The sequence below is a fragment of the Bison bison genome, unplaced genomic scaffold (genome assembly GCF_000754665.1).
Source record: "Bison bison bison isolate TAMUID 2011002044 unplaced genomic scaffold, Bison_UMD1.0 scf7180017864491, whole genome shotgun sequence".
Lineage (NCBI taxonomy): Eukaryota > Metazoa > Chordata > Mammalia > Artiodactyla > Bovidae > Bison > Bison bison.
The window spans coordinates 13,446,094-13,469,272 of NW_011495050.1; positions in this window are offsets into that span (position 1 = coordinate 13,446,094).

Consider the following 23,179-nt stretch of genomic DNA (forward strand, 5'->3'; position numbering starts at 1 on the left):
ACAGCAAGGATATCAAACCAGTCAATCCTAAGGAAATCAACCCTGAATATTCATTGGAAGGAATGATGCTAAAGCTGAAACTCCAGTACTTTGGCCACCTCATGTGAAGAGTTGACTCATTGGAAAAGACTCTGATGCTGGGAGGGATTGGGGGCAGGAGAAGAAGGAGACAACAGAGGATGAGATGACTGGATGGCATCACTCGATGGATGTGAGTCTGAGTGAACTCTGGGAGTTGGTGATGGACAGGGAGGCCTGGCGTGCTGCGATTCATGGGGTTGCAAAGAGTTGGACATGACTGAGTGACTGAACTGAACTGGACAGCAAGGATATCAAACCAGTCAATCCTAAGGAAATCAACCCTGAATATTCATTGGAAGGATTGATGCTGAAGCTGAAACTCCAATACTTTGGCCACCTGATGTGAAGAGTTGACTTACTGGAAAAGTCCCTGATGCTGGGAAAGATTGAAGGCAAAAGAAGAGGGAGGCAGAGAATGAGATGGTTGGATGGCATCACCAACTCAGTGCATGTGAATTTGAGAAAACTCCGGAAGATAGTGAAGGACAAGGAAGGCTGGCATGCTGTAGTCCATGAGGTCGCAAAGAATCGGACACTACTGAGTGACTGAACAACAGCAACAACAACATGGAATACAGCAATGTCTGAATTCAAGACTGTTTATTTCTTGAGAAATTTTTTCAATAGTAGAGACTTCGGAAACTTCACAAAGTTATTGAAAGTTTATTACTTATGTCTGAGTTGACTTAGTTTGAACCTCCTGAAAAACTGCAAAACAAACAATGAGGAAATCAGCATGAAGAACGTGAGTTTTCCTAGAATCTTGTTAACAACAAAATAGACTCTTAGTTAAAAAAATTTAATGTGAAGGTTATTTCTCTCCAATGAATTTCAACAGACAACTCTGAAAACTTTGAACTTGAACCCCAATAAGTTGAAAAGTACATAGAGGTTTCTGAGCAGAGTTCTCCATATGGTCATAAAAGCATATCCCCATTTTTAATTAAAAATTGTGAAATGACATGGTATTACTGGACCTTGAAAATAGCTTGAAAAAGTTTTATGCAAGCAAAAGTTTTCACTGACCCTTCAGAACATGAACTGGCTCTACCCACAGAGCCAGTTATTTATTTTCATGACTAAGCAGGAAATGTGCAGACATGTGTACACAGAAGTATATTCAGTCAGGCTGCATTAGCAGAATGTGTCTGTAAAGGGAGAAGTTTGTGATACCTGGACAATAGGAATACAAAGTCCCTCTCAAGTTAAGTGAACACTAAATAATTCCCTTCCCATCAATTGTTTTACAAACTTTGCTTTCCATCAGAAAATATACAGGCCTTAATATAGATTACATTATCAGCTTTGTTGCTAAAGACTTACCACTACTGTGTCTGAACAAATTAGCACAAATGTTTAAAACAACACTAATCTTACAGTTCTGGACATCTAAATTCCTCAAAGGAAGGTGTCAGCAGGACTACCTTCCTTCAGGAGGCTCTAGAAGATAATGTTTCTTTCCTTTTCTTAGCTTCTAGATACCACTTGCCTTCCTTGGCTCATGGACCCTTCCTCTATTTTCAAAGCCACTGGCATAGCATTTTCAAATCTCTCTCTCTCTCCATCTGCTTCTGTGATCACACCTCCTTTTATTTATTTATTTTTTTTTTCACACCTCCTTTTAGACTCTGACTTTCTTCTTATGAGGATCTTTGTGATTATATTGTGCTCAACTAGATAATCCAGGATAATCATCCCATCTCAAGATACTTAATCACATCTGGAAAATCTCTTTGAAATGTAAAATAGCACATTCACAGTTTCCAGAAATTAGGAAAGAGGGGGGCATTATTCTGCCTACTATTCCTGGCCAAGATGATTAGATATTTTAAATTATACAATCAATAAGCATTTCTTGACTATTAGCTACAAAGAACTTATATTTCAAATAGAGAAAGTAATATATGGTCCTTAAATTTACAAGTCAATTGTAAAGATTAAAATAATATGGAACTGTCTTTATATTCTGCGTGCATGTAGAATGAAGAATATGCCTCAACCAAATTACAAAATATAATTATGCTTTAACTTTCATTTGTCAGGAGTAGCAGGGGGTTTGGTTTTTATTTCTTCAAAGCCTTCAGTTCAGTTCAGTTCAGTTCAGTCGCTCAGTTGTGTCTGACTCTTTGTGACCCCATGAATTGCAGCACGCCAGGCCTCTCTGTCCATCACCAACTCCCAGAGTTTACCCAAACTCATGTCCATCAAATTGGTGATGCCATCCAGCCACCTCATCCTTTGTCATCCCCTTCTCCTTCTGCCCCCAATTCCTCCCAGCATCAGGCTCTTTTCCAATGAGTCAACTCTTTGCATGAGGTGCCCAAAGTATTGGAGTTTCAGCCTCAGCATCAGTCTTTCCGATGAATATTCAGGACTGATTTCCTTTAGGATGGACTGGTTGGATATCCTTGCAGTCCAAGGGACTCTCAAGAGTCTGTGGCAGATTCATTTTGATATATGGCAAAACCAATACATTATTGTTAAGTTAAAAAAATAAAAATAAAAAATAAACTGTAAGAGTCTTCTCCAACACCACAGTTCAAAAGCATCAAGTCTTCGGTGCTCAGCTTTCTTCACAGTCCAACTCACATCCGTACATGACTACTGGAAAAACCATAGCCTTGACTAGATGGACCTTTGTTGGCAAAGTAATGCCTCTGCTTTTCAATATGCTTTCTAGGTTGGTCATAACTTTCCTTCCAAAGAGTAAGCGTCTTTTAATTTCATGGCTGCAGTCACCATCTGCAGTGATTTTGGAGCCCCCAAAAATAAAGTCTGACACTGTTTCCACTGTTTCCCCATCTATTTCCCATGAAGTGATGGGACCAGATGCCATGATCTTCGTTTTCTGAATGCTGAGCTTTAAGCCAACTTTTTCACTTTCCTCTTTCACTCTCATCAAGAGGCTTTTTAGTTCCTCTTCACTTTCTGCCGTAAGTGTAGTGTCATCTGCATATCTGAGGTTATTGATATTTCTCCCAGCAATCTTGATTCCAGCTTGTATTTCTTCCAGTCCAGTGTTTCTCATGATGTACTCTGCATATAAGTTAAATAAGCAGGGTGACAATATACAGCCTTGACGTACTCCTTTTCATATTTGGAACCAGACTGTTCTTCCATGTCCAGTTCTAACTGTTGCTTCCTGACCTGCATACAGCTTTCTCAAGAGGCAGATCGGGTGGTCTGGTATTCCCATCTCTTTCAGAATTTTCCACAGTTTATTGTGATCCACACAGTCAAAGGCTTTGACATAGTCAATAAAGCAGAAATAGATGTTTTTCTGGAACTCATTTGCTTTTTCGATGATCCAGCAGATGTTGGCAATTTGACCTCTGGTTCCTCTGCCTTTTCTAAAACCAGCTTGAACATCTGGAAGTTCACGGTTCATGTCTTGGAGAATTTTCAGCATTACTTTACTAGTGTGTGAGATGAGTACAATTGTGTAGTAGTTTGAGCATTCTTTGGCATTGCCTTTCTTTGGGATTGGAATGAAAACTGACCTTTTCCAGTCCTGTGGCCACTGCTGAGTTTTCCAAATTTGCTGGGATATTGAGTGCGGCACTTTCACAGCATCATCTTTCAGGATTTGAAATAGCTCAACTGGAATTCCATCACCTCCACTAGCTTTGTTCATAGTGATGCCTTCTAAGGCCCACTTGACTTCACATTCCAGGATGTCTGGCTCTAGGTGAGTGATCATACCATCGTGATTAGCTTTAACCCTCTTCCAATTGTTATTCCAAGGAAGCTCTTGTGCTTAATATTATCCAGAAAAGAAAAGTATTTAATATGGTAGAGAGCTACTGAGCAGACCCTGGATTTGACTTGACTGGTCATGGCCAAAACACAGAAACTGAGACAAATTGTCTTCTGCTTTCATTGCCATTCTTTGAAGAAGGGCAGATCCATTCCTCAGTGTAACAGTCATTCAAGAGGGTTGGGGCTCCCAAGATCAAAGCAGTTTCACTTCTCTCATTCAGTCACTTCCATAGGACATACTGTATCAGGCAATAGGCCTGAATGAAACTTGGGTAGTGTTGGTCCTAGGCAAAGAAGTTTCCAATCATTTTACCCAGAGATGTGATGGGGAATAAAATCCCTGTATGCTGCCCACTGCTGTCTACAGGGTTTCTTTACAGAGGTTTTGTGCTGAGCCTCAGCGTGGGTTGACCCGTAAGTATGGCCTTGGTTTTCAGATCTTTGGGGCCTTTTGTTCCTCAGGACAGGTCATCCCCAAGAAGAGCTCAATTAAAGCTGATTTCAGTGCTTGCTGCCTCAGACATAGAAAACCATGCTCACTCTTTTCCTCCTTCTAAGGGCCATCTTTCTTTGAACTTGTGTTAACATTAAAGGCTTTTGTTGCCCTCTCTCACCAGTGGTGTTTGGTCAGGATCACTCTCAGTTAAGCAGGGCTCCCCAGTTCTGAATCTCAGGGATCAGGGGCTGAGGGAAATACATGGTTTTTCTCCCAGACAACTCTCTGGGCTCTTCATGCAGGCTAACCCACTCCCATTAAAAGTTCTTCAGGCTGACAGAAGGTTAGGTGAATAAAACAGAAGCTCTCCTAGCAACTTTTTGTCCCTGCAGTGCTCTATCTGGCGTGTATTTGCTCACTCAAATAGGCATCAAGGCTGTTTCCAGGATGACATTGTGATGCTACAGAGAGTGATCAGCACCTACTTTCTCTGACTGAAAGTACAAATTAATTAAATTCTGATAGGTGTTCTGATTTAATGATAATGTACATGAAAGGACTCTACAGATTTCAAAGGGCTATTTAAGTAGAAATGGTAGAAAATTTTATCTTTTATCAAGGAATAAGTGATAGACATCACAAAAATTAGCTTGATAAGTTTATAATTTAATTAGAAATATGAGGCTAATTATTAGTAAAGTAGTCAAAAAACTAAGTAAATATTCAATAAGAAGAGTGAAACTAACAGAAATTCAGAGAAGTAAAAAGTCAGTCAAGGTTGCAGGCCAGAGCAGAAAAAGCATGAAGAAGAAGAGACTTAGAGTAACATGGAAACATACATTACCATATGTAAAATAGATAGCCAAAGGGAATTTGCTGTATGACTCCGGGAACTCAAACCACTCAAACTGGGGCTCTGCAACAACCTAGAGGAGTGGGATGGGAAGCGATGTGGGAAGGTGGTTCAAGAGGGAGGGGAGATATGTATGCCTATGGTTGATTCATGTGGATGTTTGGCAGAAACCAACCCAATTCTGTAAAGCAATTATCCTTCAATTTAAAAAATAAATAAATTTAAAAAAAGAAGAGATTTTAATTTTAATGAATAGGATTCATACAAAGTATTTTTAAAAACCTTCTAAGTGAGGAGAGATATGGAAGTTGAAAATAAACCCAGTGTTGGTGAGGTGAAAGAGAATTGTCTTGTCTAACATAGAGATGTGCTTAAGGGAATAGTGGATGTGAGGTTTTAGTAAATTTGAAGAAGTTTCTACAATATCTTAAAAATTAGCAATGCATTTAGAGCTGATTCATGATCATGCTTCAGGCTTCTGAACAGAGGAGACACTCAAGGACAACATGGTCTTAAGCAAGATGCAACTATATGACAAGCAGAAAAGATTGGAAGGAAAAAGACTAGAGGCAGCAATATCAGCTAGGGCATTATTAATTTCTTGGGTGTAAAGGCTCAGAGAGTATCAGTGGAAAAACAAACAAAATCTGAGACAAGATACACTGTGGAGGGTGATGTAATAATTTTTGTCTTTTTTTTTTTCCCAATTCAGTTGATATTAAGCAGAGAGAGAAATTTGAAGGAGAAGTCAAAGATTGCTTAAAAATAACAACAACAACAACAACAAAACCAGACATACAAGAGATTCAGAAAGATGCCAGCCAGTTGAGTGGGGAAGGTGAAGGACTTCATTTGGCCTTGATATATTTGCAATTGTAAAGACATATAACAGGGCCTGGCAAAATGATATTGCAAGGCTGGAGAATCAGGGCTAGAGGTAAAGACGAATATGTATAAAAGACCAGTTACAATGGTGACTGAGAAAAAGAAGGGAATCTACTGATATCCCCTCAGACCAGAGTGAAAAGGCACTCTTAGGGGCAGGATTCCCGGGTTACCTCTACTGCTCAGACTCTAAAGGTTAGTCCATCCTGGGGACCCTTGGTGTTGTGGATATAATACTGTACAGACCCACTGGCATCACCAAGCTTCTAGGGCTTAAGCTAGGTGTCCAGGTCAGCTATAATGCCAAGTTGAGGGAAACTCTCCCTGTATGCTTTAAGAAGACTGCAGTCCTGGTTTTGTTAGAATGGACAATACCCCAAAACTCAGCCATATCGCCAAAATAAAGGGGGAAACCCAAATGGCTGAGCATAAACAAAGGGACCAGTTTGGCAAAGCTAAATAGTCTTTCAACAGGCATGGACAGCCTTATTCAGCAGAACATCTTCAAAAGCTGCAATAGGCCCACAAAACAAACACTTCTTTCCAAAAAATTTAATGCATTTTAGAGATGGAAGGAGGAACAATTTATAAGTGGAAAATGAGAGGAATATTTGGTTGAACTTAGATAATTAATGCTAGAACACGCTAAGCAACTCATTCTACAAGAGCCAAAATATGATTTTTGCTTATTTCATCAGCTGTCACTTGTTAAATACCATTTTGTTCAGAGGTGGGACAGGGAGGAGAGCTTATTATTATGATTTCTCCAGTTATTCTGCTTCTGTTCTTACTCCTCCACCAGAATGTTAAGTCATATGGCCATAACAATTCTCCCAACTGTGCCCACAACACTTTCTTTCCTCTCAATGGCCATATGAAATGTCAATGAGGAACCTCAATTTGTCACTTTTTTTTTTGGTTGTTTTTTTTCACTTGGTAAATTCTTTTTCTGGCTTTGGCTTATAGTCACTTTCTATAAAGAAAGATTTATAGCAAGTGATCCTCCTATTAAAACCAAATAAAATAAAATATCAAATACTCATTTGATCTAAATAATGTGTAATTACTTTAAAAATACACATGTTGGAAGGTTTATGCCTAAAGTTATGGCAGGAAAAACAAGAGGCTTAGTTCCCCCAAAGTTACACATGGTGGTGATAAAACACTGAAGCAGGGTAGAGGGAGGGTGGCCATGCTCCATGAGAGAGCATAGATTATTGTTTAGAAAGCAATATTAATACAACTACCACCAAATTGATACCTACAAGAAGCATGTTCACTGAGTACTAGCTAACTCTCCCAGAGGGAGGGAGGTGAGTGTAGGAGGAAGAGGGGTGTGGTGATGTGAGTTGGGGGTGGAGAGAGACAAATAAAATGAATAACAACAAGAACTGGTGGGAAACCAGATCTAGGTTCTAATCCCAATCTAGGATTGGACTAGTAAATCCCAATACAATTTACTAGTTGTATAATCTTGGGAAAGTTATATCTCAGAGTCTCAGTTTGCTTACCTGTGAAAGGGGATAATGCTATCTTCTTCATGGATGATTATAAGGGATACAAGAGATCATTTTCTTAAGTACATAACTAGTGGTTGATAAGTATCAGTCATTCATTGGTTACCAATCTAAATGAGAAGACAAGTTGAGATGGGGAAGAGAAACAATGGAGGGGTACTTAGCAAGGTCAGGGAGAGAAGGAGATACCAGCACAAATTCTATTTGTTTGAGATATTTCTCTAGGACCAGCCATGTTTCTCTCCTTTTAATGCTTAATATTTTCACAATGGGATCATGATTGCTCATAAACTAAAATGTAAAAATCCCATTATTTCTTGGAGACAGAACAAGTATAAAAACAGTCTACAATTATTAAAGTAACACTCTGAATGATAAAAACCAGTTTCCACAGAGACATGACAGGTTTTTCACAGAAACAACCAAAGCTTACAGTTTTAATTTCATAGAAGTCATAAACATGTGACTTTTATTACTCTGGGAGGAGGGGACTGCTGCCTAATGGGACTGTTATATGAATAATCTGCTTCCTGATATGGAATTATTAATACTAACAGTATACCTGGGGCCACAGTCCTCTGAGTCAATTCATCATTCTACTTATGTCAACTAGGAGAACATGTTCTTCTTACTGTTCATGGCAGAATCATCTCAGAACTAAGAACCACATTGGTCTAGCTCTCCCATTTTGCCAACAAGGGAATTAAGTACTCAGTTTCTCAATCTAGGTTGGTAACATGTTCGGAACCCACACAAAAAGGAAATGACATGGGCATGAGGCACACAGAAGCCTTTTCCATGAGGTCAAAATGATTGTTGTTATTCAGTCACTCAGTCGTGTCCAACTTTTTGCGACCACATGGACTGCAGCACACCAGGCTTCCTGTCCTTCACCATCTCCCAGAGCTTGTTCAAACTCATGTCCTTTGAGTTGGTGATGCCATCCAAGTGTATGGATGTACTCATTCTAAAAGCCTAACATATTTAGAACTTCAATAAATACTTATTGAATGAATGAATGAATTCTAACTTCCAAATTAGCTCATTTTCCACTCCATTTGGCTACTGTACCTCTTCTTAAGGATAACCTTTCCCCTACAGTATCCAACCGTCCTATCCTTCTTCCTTCCCTCTGTACCTAACCCCTTCTTGAAAAAATCATTCACACTTTCTGTAGATGTGCCATGTTCTCCCAATCCCCTCCCTATGACACTGCCTTTGCGATGCCACTATCTGCGTTGTCTCTCTTTTCCTTCCACCTCTATTCACCTAGTGAGGAGGGTCTATTAGACTTGGCTTGGGCATTACCTGTTCCTCAAAGTTGTTCAAAGACTCCCCAGTCCTGTGAAGGCTGGGATAATGCCCTTTCTGTGTGCTCACATAGCATCCCTGAGTTACTTGCCAACTGTCACAGGCTGAGGTGGTCTTGTTTATTCAACTGCATTCCTCTTTAGACTGTAAGTCCCCTGAGAACAGGAACCAAGTGTTATCTACCACTGAAGCCCTAATATCAATGGAGCCTGATATACAGTAAGAGCTCAATAAATATCTGACAAAAGACTAGATGAATGCTACTAATTTTCATACAACTATCTACACCTCTGGTGGCCTATCTCTCAAAACAAAAATAGAAATATTTCTATCTGATGTTTCCAATCACTTCAGTTTGATTAATCACTTCAGTGGAAGAATGAAGAAGTAAGTCATACCTTCTCCTTCCCAATCTTAAACCAAATATGAGTCCCTACCTAAACAGGTTGAGCCCTTTGAGCATGCTTTTAGCACCAATAATGGGAGGGTTATCCCCACAGTGATACAAAAGCTTTTGGAAAACTAAAGGTGGGGAAGGCCCTGGCATCCTCTTTTTCCCAAATTACTTTACAAGATTAAACCACATCCAAACCGGCAATTCCTTTGCGATGACTTTCCAGGCTTGGTATCTGTGACCATGACTTTGTAACCTAGGAGGCCCTATTTCTTTCACATGCCACTATCTCTACCTCTAATATTTTCACCAACTCCATTTTAGGACATTTGGTGGGGAATATTTTTTTATTAAGTATCCATATTAGTTCTCTAGGGCTGCCATAAAAACAAGAAACAAAACAAACAAACAAAACCACAAACAGGGAGGTTTAGACAACAGAAATTTTATTGTCTCACATTTCATAATCTAAGACCTCACCAGACAGGTTCCTTGTGAGGGCTATAAGGGGAAGATCCCTTCCAGGCCTCTCTCCTTGGCTTGTGGATGGCTGTCTTCTCCTTATAACTCTCCACACATGGCATTTCCCTTCTATTCTATCTCTAATTTTCTCCTTTCTATAAGGACACCAGTCATACTGGATTAGGGCCCACCCTAATGACCTCATTTTAACTTGATTACCTCTGTAAAGACCCTGTATCCAAATAAAGTCATATTCTGAGATCCTAGGGTGACACAATTCTTCCTGTAACAGTATCCAAGGTTATAGACAAAGGGGTTTTGCTGGGTTGATGGACAATGTCTCATCACTCTTCTGAGAATCCAAGGTACTTACACATTGTTTGATTTGCTGGGTTTCTTAGGCACTGTAACCTCTTTCCACTACTCTTTCATCCCAAATTGCTAGCTAGGGTATGCTCCTCCATGTTCTTAGGTCTCTGGTTCCCTAAGGACCCCACTGCTACTACATTTAACTCAAAGAAAATTTTATCTTACTAGAATAACTTTCTGATATGGAACCGACAGCCCTCCAAACAAAAACCCTAATTTGTTGAGCATTTAATTTTTCAACAAATGTGCTGAGTTCTTTTCTTTCATTATCTGATTTGACTGCCGCCCCTACCTCCCAACGCCCCCCCCCCATACACAAAAAGCCTATGAGGTAGGTATCATTTTGGAGATGAAGAAATTAGAGTTAAAAGGCTAAAAGATTTCCCAAGGTCACAGGCACAGTTGTGACTAAGACACACTTTAAATCCAGGAAGTCTGACTTCAGAAAGAGAATGCTTAACCAACTCACCAGGCTAAACTGTGTCCCTGATTATTTTCTTTGATGATGTAACTGAGGAAGAAACTAACTCCAAAGAAGTTCTAAGCCAAAAATGATAGGATCCAGAAATGCCAAGTTCTTTCTCAGGCATCATTCTCCTCCTGCATGTAAAGTCCTACACTGTGACAGTCGCTCCTTTTGCCCAATCTCCATAATAGGTTTGCTAAGAGTAATAGTCTAATACCATGTAATGTCTATTAGACTGTTACTCTTAGCAAACCCTCCTGCAGGGGATTTTCTCAACCCAGGGATTGAACCTGCATCTCTTACATGTCCTGCATTGGCAGGCAGGTTCTTTACCATCTGAGTCACCAGGGAAGCCACCTTCTATATGTTCCTAATCAAATTTGGGAAAGTGGAAAGGCTTCTATTACACAAATTCTCCTAAAGACATCCCACTGTTTCCACTATGCCAACCTTCCATGGTGAATGTGGAAAGCAATAACAAGCCTCTTCATCATGCCTGTTGTGCTTAAACATACTTAGGAGGATAAAGACTCCCAACTTTTATGGACTACAATAGATAGTATCTTTGAAAGATCCTTTTGCTATGTTTGTAACTCTAAATGATGACAAATTGGTTTGAATTAGCTCTCTATATTATAAACAGGGGTGGTTGCAGCAATGGAATTCATTGAAGGTAGAAATTTTTCACTTTTGACCAGATTGTTTGGTAATGTACCAAATTAAATGACCTACTGAGCACAACTCAGAGAATAAAACTGCAAACCCTTCTGTGAAACTTTATTCACATAGTTACTTGTATCTCTTAGTAAGTCCAAATAAACAGCACCATTGCTCACTCTGTGGGCCCTGGTGAAAATTTTGACCTCTCATGTGGGGAATTTGTTTTTAACTCGTTAGCTGTACTCCCATATTGTACAGGGGTCCTCCCCTTTGAGTGTGAGTCTTTCTCAATGTACTTTCTTGGACACAAAAGTGGAGATAAGAGTAATGATTAACCTTATTGAGTACTTACTGCATAGTAGGATTTGTGCTGGAAGATTTTGTTCATTATCCATTTATTCTTTTGGGCTTCCCTGATGGTTCAGACAGTAAAGAATCTGCCTGCAATGCAGGAGATCTGAGTTCAATTGCTACGTTGGAAAGACCCCCTGGAGAAGGGAATGGCAACCCATTCCAATATTCTTGCCTAGAGAATTCAATGGGTAGAGGTACAGTCCCAGGGGTCACAAAGAGTCAGACACAATTGAGTGACTTTCATTTTTCACTTATTCTTTAACAATCATACAATTAGCATCAATGCTACTTCACAGGAAACTTGCCCCAAAACACAAGGATGTGGTGGAGCCAGGATTTGAACTCCATCTGTATTAAACCCCCTGTTTCTGTGTTATACTGCATGCCACAACATTATAGACCATTCCTCAGATGGCACAGGTGCCCACAGGAGCTAGAAACCATGTCTAAGCCCAGTAGTACTAAGCACTTTGTCTACAGCTGCTGTTACTCAAGGAACCAACAGAAGTGTGCGTTGAGTGGGGGTGAGGAGACTAATCAGAAGGATTTCTCACCTCCTTTGTAGATTATAGCAGCAACTTCCTTATTTAAATCCATGTTATAATGTTATAATCCATGGTATAATAATGAAGAGTGAAAATGGAATTTGCTCATTTATTATACTGGTTTTAATGCGTAGTAAAAATTTTTAATCATTCTTACTCAAAAGGGAAATGATAGTATTAACAAAAGAGAATAAGAGAATTCACATATTAAATATTTTTTTAAAGTCTCCATAAGATAACTTCTAGCCTGTCCAAGATTGCTTAATACCAATTAGTAAAGACCATTAAAAATCATTTATGGAGTTTTTGTGAGTGTTCAGAGAACTAATGGGTTTTAAAATTGCTTGGGAATCTTCCTGGGGTCAAAGGAAGAAAATAAAGTACGAAGTGATAATAAAATGTATAAAGTGACTAATGGACAGGTTGTATATATATAAGGGTTCCAGCAAAGAAAAAACATTCAATTTTTACAGCATACATTTAAACAAATGGAAATCTCACTGCCATAGCCTCTTGTCTTCACTCAAGAGCTAAGAAGGATGATAACATTGTGTATCACCACAGTCCATATCAGATTCTCAACCATTTTTCAGCCATCAGGTCATTGGCCCCAGCCACCTCTTCAGCCACTCTCACCTTTAGCTGACAAAAATCTTTTGAAAAGTAGTGAGAAAATAATGCCACATTTACTGGCACCAATAAAATGACTTGATCTTACACAGCATAAATAAATAACTCAAGCACGGCTTTTACATAACAAACATTAATACTGAAAACAGCTCTCCAACAGCCCATCAAAGGATCAGCTATCTCTCTAAGCTTTTGCTACACATGTAAGCCAACAAAATGACAATAAATAAATGAAATAAAAAGGTGCCTGATATAAAATTTTGAATCATAAGAGGGAAATTCAGAGTAAAACTTAATTTGAGGATTTAATTTTAAATCACACAATAGCACTCTTGACTTCCCCAATAGAGACACAAACGCAAATGATGTTTTATCAAAAATAAATGTATTAGAGATACATAATAATATAGATAATACAGAAAATGATGTAACATATAATAGAATATGGGATGTTATCATTTCAAAAGAATTTTGTCTGGTGTCATCAGTGAGGCTAATGAAGGAGGATGGATGAGATGTTTAATTGTTGTCCAATAAAATCATTTTTATCTTGGTTTGCAGTAAAGTAGTTCTTAATATCTAGGGTCATCAAGTCAATTGGCTACATTGTTGAGTGATTCCATTATGCACTGATTATTCTTCTGTGGTTTAGAGTGTACATAAAGTTTATATTAAGTATGCTTGACCTACTATGTAACTCTTACATACTATTCCTGCATTTGAAGAATGTATTTGTTTGAAGTAGGATGTAATTGGTATTTTCCAAATATAAAATCTCTTTTTAGACATATCAAACTTTATAACTACAACATCCCTACAGCAAAATTAAGCTTGTTTTCAGGTTAATATCGAGCAGAGAGTCTTAAAAAGGTTTCCCCATGAGCAAAATATTCAACAAGAATTATTTTGTATAGTGGGCAACAGACTAAGCACATTGGGGATATTAAGTGATATATAATTGATAAAGTATACCCTGCAAATATTTAAACTACTATGCCTTATGTTTAAACCTTAAGTTGTGATCCCATTTTTAATCTAAAGAATTCACATCTGCAATATATAATTTTATGCTTTGTTTGGAAAAGAAAATCTGAACGGTCCAAAAGAATTTTTAGTACTGAAATGGGAAGAGTAACGCTACTTGTGAATTGGAAAGCAATAGATGAAAATACTTTCAAGGGCATGCTGGAAAGAAATATGTTAGTATTTAAATGTGATCGCATCACATGCATATACAAAATATATACCTCATCATATTCTGATTTGTTCTTTATGGTATGAACACAGTTAGGAAAAAATTTTTAAACACAAATGAAAAATTACAAAACTTGGTTCCCTACTTTCATGTTTCATTGCTACCCTCTCACATGTGTGGGTTTTGTTGCATTTAACAGTTTGAAATCTGTGTGCTCCCTCTTCCACATGATTCACAAGTATGTTAGATAAGCTCTAGGCATCCAAATCAAAGCCACACCACTTGCTGCCCTGTGAGAAACACACATCTAAATCCTTATCTGTCCTCACCTTTTACCCTCCGCCTCTCTCCCTCCAGAGTTTTCACTAACAAGAAACAACATTCTGTGGGAAAAAGGTTTTTAGAAACTCTAAATGCTTTAAAAATTTACCAAACAGAAAAATTCATGTTGGTGTAGCTCTCTGTCTTTCCAGTATTAGCTAATAAGTTACCTTTTTTTCTGGTACTTTACAACATTGTGAAATAAATTTGAATGAGAGTATTTGAGAGATAACCAAAGGAAGGAGGAATAATAAGGAATTTCCATTAGCATGTTATGGACACAGTTCCTCCACAATAAGAAATACTATTTTGGTAATATCTTTACTATAGTCTACAAATCCAGAGTATCAATCTAAATCTTTTGAATGCCAGTTAAGTGTATGTTCACTAGATAGATGTTATGATAAAAATGAAAGATATAAAACAGAATGTCTTACCTTTAAATATAAAATATTTAAAATTCAGTTGAAGATGCCATATGCCTTAAATAAGATACACATATTTATAAATGCATACATATAAAATTTTTGACAGAGGACTGAAGTAGGAGACAGTGGACCTCTGGGCTGGACACCTGGTATTTGTCAAGCAGAATAAAATTCAAGATTTGTTCTCACTCAGACACTCCAAGGACAAAGCTAGTGGTAAAAGCTGAGCTCTGCTAAAACAGAGATAAGGTACCCACTCCTGAGGTCAGGGAAGACTTCCCTGTCTGCACATGTGTAGGGAGGTTTCTTGAAGGTCAAAGAGGGAGGAGGCCCCACCCCATAATAAGTGTGGAAATGTACCCATAGGCTTCTATGGTGGGATTTATCTTAGCAAAAAGTTCCACATGTATCTTGGGGAGGATCCATGGACCAGTCAGGTGTGAAGAAACAAGATAATTGGCCAATAGTAAACAAAGACCGGAAGGACTGTTCTGTACAAGTGATTTACATCACCTCTGTATTGCACTCCTCTTCACTCAGGACGCCCACACTCCTCTCCAGGTGTGTATTTCTGCCTAATTTCTGACTTACTGTGCCTCTCCTCATTAGAGACGATGCCCATATCCTTTCTTTCTGGGTGTGCATCTCTGCCCTGCTTCTGAGTTGGATAAACAGATTGTTTTCCTGTGTGCTCTACCATATACTGTGCTGTGTCTCTAATAATAAATTTTGTAACTGTTTTTATAGTTTTTGCCTCTTTGAAACATTCTTGCTTTCAAACAGGGGCAAGAGCCAGGGCACTTTGCTCCTGGCCCTAGTCCCTGGTGGTCTAGTGGCTAGAGCGCTTGGTTTTCATCTAGGTGTCCTAGGTTTAATTCCTGGGCAGGGAGCTAAGATCTCTCTTCAGGACCACTTGCTGCTCTCCCTCCAAGATCAGGACTACAGAAAGGCTGCTGGAATCCATTAAATTCATGTAAAAAAGAAGCAATCCATTTTTATATGGACTCATCCAGAAAGGCTTTACAGAGAACTGGTTCTAAAGAACGGATAGAATTTTAATAGCTAGAAAAGAGTGGAAAAGTGTGAGCAAAGGTCTAAAACTTAGAAAACTCAATGGAGAGTTTGGAAAAAGTGAGTAATTCACAATGGTCACCCAAATTCTGGTGCTTTAGCAAGTAATAGTTGCATTCATTATTCTTCACCTTTCTATTTAATTATAGATCTTAGACACTAAAAAGATTAAGGTAGTGTTCTCATTGATACACACATACCATATATACATTTAAAATAAAAGGAAGAGGGTCTTTAAAATGAGTCAAAGAAGTTAAAATTCTGATTTACTTCATTTTGGAATAATAAATCTTTTGGATGTGGTGTTGTTGGTTCCTCTAATTTGCTGATGGATTAAGTTTACAAGATCTTCCTTGTCCTGCCACTGGGAAATCCAGGACTATGGCTAGCAGAATTAACCTTAGAGAATGCAGTTAATCTCCCAAGGTTTTTAATTTTTACATAAGAATGAGATTAGATTCACAGGGTTTCTCATCTCAGCACTGCAGATATTTCTGTTGTTGTTCACTTACTAAGTTGTGTCTGACCCTGCGACACCATGGACTGGAGAACACCAGGCTCATCTGTCCTCCACTATCTCCCAGAGTTTGCTCAAACTCATGCCCACTGAGCCAGCAATGCCATCTAGCCCTCTCATCCTCTGACATCCCTTCTCCTTTTGCCTTCAGTCTTTCCCAACATCAGGGTGTTTTCCAACGAGTCAGCTCTTCCCATTAATTCTGTGTTGTAGAGACTGCCTTGTGCTTTGTAGGGTAATGAGCAGCATCCTTGGGGTCTTTACCTATTAGATGGCAGTAGCAGTTGTAACAACCAAAAATGTGTCCAGATATTAGCAAAAGTCCTCTGGGAGGTGGGGTTGGGGGGTGGCTGGAATCACACCTTAAGAACCAGGGCTTAGAGGAAGGAATTGAGACTGCTGAATTAACAGGAAAACCCATCAAATTTCCCTGGGAAATTCAGAAAGACCTTTTCAAGCTCTATTTGCACTTATACATTAATTGACTATTTGAGTAAAAAGACACTTGTGTGTATTAGCTATTAAGGCCAGTATTGGGTCAAGAGATGAGTAAGTAGACAACTAATTATATACAAGCAGAAAGACTAACACAAATCAGGAAACCATTAAAGGCTATTCATAGCCAACATAGAAACATTGCTATCTGCACCTGTGAGAAACACTAGACACAAAATAACGAAACCCATCAGAAAATTATCAGTCTGAGGGATAAGCTATTTTTTGAAACTGTGGCTTCCTTGAGCTTCAAAAGCCAATAAAGGCAGCAAAACTAATTCTCACTTGGAAAGGGGTTTGTTTATTCTGCTTATCTGCAGCCAAAGCTAACAGTCTTAATGGTTTTTAAAACCTTAATATTTCACAGCATTGGGAAGGCCTTATTCGCAGATAGACATATCTATGTATAAATGAGCACATGTCTAAATGAAAGCATTTACTTAACTATTTCCAAACAATAAGTTTGAGGGCAGACAAAATGGTGAGCTGGTTATCTTTTTTTTCTCAGTTAAGGTCCAAAGTAGAATTTTAAAAAAGAAGAAAAGAGGAAGGCAGGAAGGATGGAAGGAGAAAAAAGAAGAGGATGGGCAAAATGAAATCTCATAACCATAATCTCCTTGCTGCTATTTTGAGAAAAATTCTGAGATATTTTTTATGCCCCTAGACTTTTAAGCAACTTGAATGTATCAATAGATACCATGTTACTTTCACCTTTGTATTCCCAGCTCATAAAACATGCCTTGTATAGTAAGTATTTAATACAGACTTGTGATGTGAATTAAGATGAAAAAAAGAAAAAGAATATCAATTAAAAGCTTAACTATATTAATATAAAGTTGATGATTAAATACATTTTAATCTGAATTCCCTTGTTACTATTTTTATTGAGACTCAGCCTCTCATTCCAAAACTCTTATCCTTTTACATGATTAAATTTATACATTACTGAATTATAAAGTACTTCTTTAATTTCATAGAATTCCCAAAATAGCCCCATGAAGCAAAAACCATTATTCCTCTCGTACAGAAAATACAATATTACAAGCTCAGAAAGATTAAGTGATGCCATAAGTAATAGAGCAGAACTCAACACAAGCTTCGATTCCAAGCCACCCTGAGTGTACAGTATCTCAAGTGAATGTCAGTGGAGAATAACATTTAGCTTGTTGCAGTATTTCAGTTGCACACAGTGGTTTAAAAAAGCATGCACCAGTGTCAGACTCCCAACGCCCACAAATTACTAGTTTCGGATCTTGAGCAAGTTATTTTAGCTTTCTGAATCTGTCTCTTCATCTGAAGAACTGAGTGATGATATCTACTCCACGGATTTGATATACAGATGAAAGGAGATGGTGAATTTAGCACACTTAGCACTTGACCCCTCAGTCATAACCCACTGCCATATTTCATCTCCAATACAAAGGAATCTATGTAATAGTAGGTATTGTTTATTTGGAGTGCTGAAGACGTCCAAACCATTTACGGCAATACCAGTCCTTTCTGGTTTTCAGAACCTCTTACTGTTCTGTAAACTTTCACCCCTTAAAAGTTGAATTCTCTGATTACTCAAAATTTGGATAGATTATGTGTTAAGATATATGTGAAGTCTTGTATCTGGGTAAGTAGAGTTTGATGACAGAACATAAAAGAAAGCTTTCTAGTTAAAGAATTCACTAGGAAGATTTTTAAAATTTCAGTTATATATTTGTAAAATTCAGGAGGCAATATAGGTCTCTATGAATAAAAATAAAGAGTTCTTGAGTGCTTATTTTGAGATTGGTACTGTTGTAAATATGATGATACCATTCTAATGGCAGAAAGCAAAGAAGAACTAAAGAACCTCTTGATGAAGGTGAAGGAAGAGAGCATAAAAAGCTGGCTTAAAGCTTAATATATATATATATATATATATAAACTAATATCATGGTATCAGGTTCCATCACTTCATGGCAAATAGAAGGGGAAAAGGTGGAAGCAGTGACAGATTTCCTCTTCTTGGGCTCTAAAATCACCGTAGATGGTGACTGCAGCCATGAAATTACAAGGTGATTGCTTCTTGGCAGGAAAGCTAAGACAAACCTAGACAGAGTGTTAAAAAGCAGAGACCCCACTTTGCTGACAAAGGTCTATATAGTGAAGGTTATGGTCTTTACAGTAGTCATGTACGGTTGTGAGTGCTGGACCATAAAGAAGGCAAAGTGCTGAAGAATTGATGCCTTTGAACTGTGGCCCTGGAGAAGACTCTTGAGAGTCCCTTGCACAGCAAGGAGATCAAACCAGTCAATCCTAAAGGAAATCAACCCTGAATATTCACTGGAAGGACTGTTGCTAAAGCTGAAGCTCCAATACTTTGGCCACCTGATGCAAACAGCTGACTCATTAGAAAAGATCCTGATGCTGGGAAAGATTTAAGGCAGAAAGAGAAGAGATCAACAGATGATGAGATGGTTGGATGGTGTCACTGATTCAAAGGACATGAGCTTGGGCAAATTTCAGGAGATGGTGAGGGACAGGGAAGTGGGACATGCTGCAGTCCATTGGGTCATGAGAGTTGGACACAACTTGGAAACTGAACGACAATGAACAATTGTAAATGCTTCACCTATATTAGCTCATTTCAACCTGACACCAACATACCTGAGGTAGGTTTTATTATCACCATCCTCATTACATACAGATGGGAGAACAGGTACTGAGAGGTTAAATAACTTGACCAAGTTAACCCAGCTAGAAGTATCCGAGATGATTTGAATCTAGAGAATCTAGAGTCCCTGCTCAGACCCGGGGCACTGTACTGCCTCTTTCCAGAGTGTCCAATCACCAATCAATCACACACTCACAAGGAATTTACAGAATGGTGCAAATCACCCTGTACTCCTATCAATTCATAGAGATGTCTGTAGCAGCTGCTGTGGATATCCTGCTCCATACTTCTTTGGCTCCCAGTTCACTAACACCTAGGGCTTCTCAGGTGGCTCAGTGGTAAAGAATATGCTTGTCAATGCTGAACCACAGGAGACTTGGAATTGATACCTGGGTTGGGAAGATCTCCTGGAGGTGGAAATGGCAACCCGCTCCAGTATTTTTGCTGGGATAATCCCTTTGGTGCTGTGATTTTCACTAATAGCTACAGTAAAATTCATGACAAATAGACAACTTCTCACCTGGGTGTCTCTTGACCCCGCCTGAAGGCTTTTTCAGGGACTGTGAAAACAGACCTGTGAAAGACTGGCACAACTTAAAGTACAGGAGAATTAAAGACCCTAGGAATAAACTTCAACTAATACAAAATAGTAATTAATAAATAAACGCCCAGCCTCCCCATCACATTCACTTTCTCAAAGGGCCCCTAGTGGAACTGAGTCCAGTTGGCCCCCAGCAGTAACTTGTTCATTGCAATACCTAGTGTTGGCTCTCCGCACTTCCTTGCCTCACTTTCCATACTTCCCCACTTACGTTTGCTGGGATCATCTTTTAAATAGACTGGGCATCCCAGGTGGCGCTAGTGGTAAGAAACCTGCCTGCCAATGCAGGAGACAAAAGAGATGCGGGTTCGATCCCTGGGTTGAGACGATGCCCTGGAAGAGGGCATGGCAACCTACTCCAGTATTCTTGCTTGGATAATCCCACGGACAGAGGAACCTGTCAGGCTACAGTCCACAGGATCCCTCAGTCGGACACGACTGAAACAATTTAGCATTCATGCACTTGTGGCCGTTTCTCAAGTTCTGCTTTGGAGAAACTCATCAATATTAATAAGCTGGGCACCTGAAGTTTCCTGCTGTCTCCAATTTCACAATCCCCTTGACACCAGCTCCATCTCCATCAGCTTGCCAAGGATCAGGCTCCACGGGAGGAGCACAGTGGAATGAGGAAGGGCTTCAGAAGACTGATTCTTTGGAATCTTCAAACTGAAACAAAACACTTCCTCTTGTTGATATCGACTATGCTCATAATATTGCTTCAACATGTTATGATGTTAGCCAAATTTCTTTCTCTCTTCTCTTACTAAGGATTTTCTATCAAGAAGGAAGAGTATGGGTAAATAAGGGGTAAAAAGGGAAGAAAACACCATAGCAGCAGACAAGGATTTCAAAGAGTTACTAGTGTATCTAATAAGATTGTCATGAATGTGCTGCATGTGTCATTAGGAAGCTGAATGATCCGACTAAGTGATATCCTTCTGAGATATGGGATTCAGTGGAAAGAGTATGCACAAATCTTGATACATACATACCTGAGTTTGAACTTCAGCTTAATCAAAAAGGGTATGCTGCTGCTGCTAAGTCGCTTCAGTCATGTCGGACTCTGTGCAACCCCATAGATGGCAGCCCACCAGGCTCCACCATCCCTGGGATTCTCCAGGCAAGAACACTGGAGTGGGTTGCCATTTCTTTCTCCAAGGCATGAAAGTGAAAGGGAAGTCAGTCGCTTAGTCGTGTCCGACTCTTAGCGACCCCATGGACTGCAGCCCACCAGGCTCCTCCGTTCATGGGATTTTCCAGGCAAGAGTACTGGAGTGGGTTGCCATTGCCTTCCCCAAAAAGGGTATGATATTAAGCAAATTAACATCCTAAAGCCCAATTTTTCATACATATACAATGGTGTGGAAATATTTACCTCTCAAAACTGTTGAAGATTTAAATGAAATAATGTATATGAAACTTGCTGGCAGATGTTTAACAAATATTAGTTTCCTTTCCTTATCTACCCATGGCCCACCCCAATCTGCTATCTCACAGAGAAAATACCATGGGAAATATTCTTTATGATCTAAAAATCTTACATATGTTAGGGATCTCTGCTGCTCTATTGCATTAACATCCTGGAAATTCTAAATTTTTATAGTTAAAAATAATGAACTCTGTGAGCATTTCTTTTGTGGGCATTATGTGCCAGATTCTTCAGGTTAATTAAGGAAAAGTAAAGCAGTTAGGGAAAGTCAGGACAGATGAAAATAAACATCAGATGTTGAAACTACAATGTGTCCACTAACACAAATGAATAATAGCTTCTATTATGTGCCACTTAAATAGCAAGGGAATAGATAAACCTCCCTATCCCTATGACAAATGGACTGGTTTTCAACAAACTTTTTTTTTTTTTTTTTTAAGAAGCAGCAGCAGCAGCAGAGGGCAGACACTTTTTATCTCTATATCCAGCATAGACTCTTCTGTCTTTCACATTTCTCCCATGGAGTCATGTGGTCCCTAATAAAGGTGTGACGTTTAGAGGGTTAGCAAAAACAACTTTTGAACATAAGTGCACTTCATAATGTTTTGATTAATTTAGCAGAATAATCTAGCTTTAAATTAGAGGAGCATGCATGTATGGGAATAACTGCTCTTTTGGAACCTGAAACTGCCTTTAATTCTTAGAACTTCAACTTTCTCAGGGCTGGACCTACATTTACGATCTGACTAGAAAGCCAGGGAGGATGCACACCCATAAAGTTATCCATTCCACAGAGACAGATAAAAAGCATAGGGAGCTGTGGCCCTGGCTCATCCAACATCCAGGTTGCACCACAACTTAATGCTTACATCGTGGTGGACCACTCACTTCTTTAGTCATGAAGCTGTGGAGAGTGGACAGAGTCCCAGACCTCCAACCTTCAATAACTGCTTTTTTTTTAACTACTGTGCTTAGTTTTGGATATTTTTTAATTATTACTCAGAGTTCCTAGTTTCTGTTTCTAGTTTTTATTCCTGGGAAGCAGTTTTATAGAGGTAGCAGCATTTGTTAAGTAGAACTATAACTTCTGGATTCGAATACTTAACTCTGCCACTTAGTAACTGTATAAGCTCTCTATGCCTCAATTTCTTCACCTATAGAATTAGAACTGACAACAAATATATAACAATTTTCTTTCTTAGAAATGAACACTTGCCAAAGGGAGATGATGGTTTACCGTGTTCTCTGATGTGACCCTTGGCAGCCCATGGCATTATAATCTTTATAAATCCTGGACTATGGTGCCAACAATTATGATCCATTATCATGGCTTACATTTTGCTGCCTGGGTGAAACTATTTGGGTGGTTACTAAAACTTCTCTATCATGTCTGTTTTGTGACATTAATCCATATAAAAATCAAACCACTACACAAAGTCAGGGAACCATTCTTTCCCATTTCAGCAAAAAAATAGCAAATGTAATGCCTCTCAGAGCTGAAAAGGTGAGTGGCATTTCAATTACCATGGCACTTCCTGGGCTGTTTCAGTGAATATGTAGTATTTTCAGTGCATTTTTAGCCTGTAGGGACAGACTTCATGGTAGTGAAAAGATTTACTGAGTAGCTTCAGACAGAAGCAAACCTTTATAGTACTCCAACCAGCACTGAGAGCCAGGACAGAACTACGATGGTAGAGCACAAGAGCCATAAAATGTTCAAGCTGGAACAGAAGAGCTTTCATGATTCCAGCCTTTG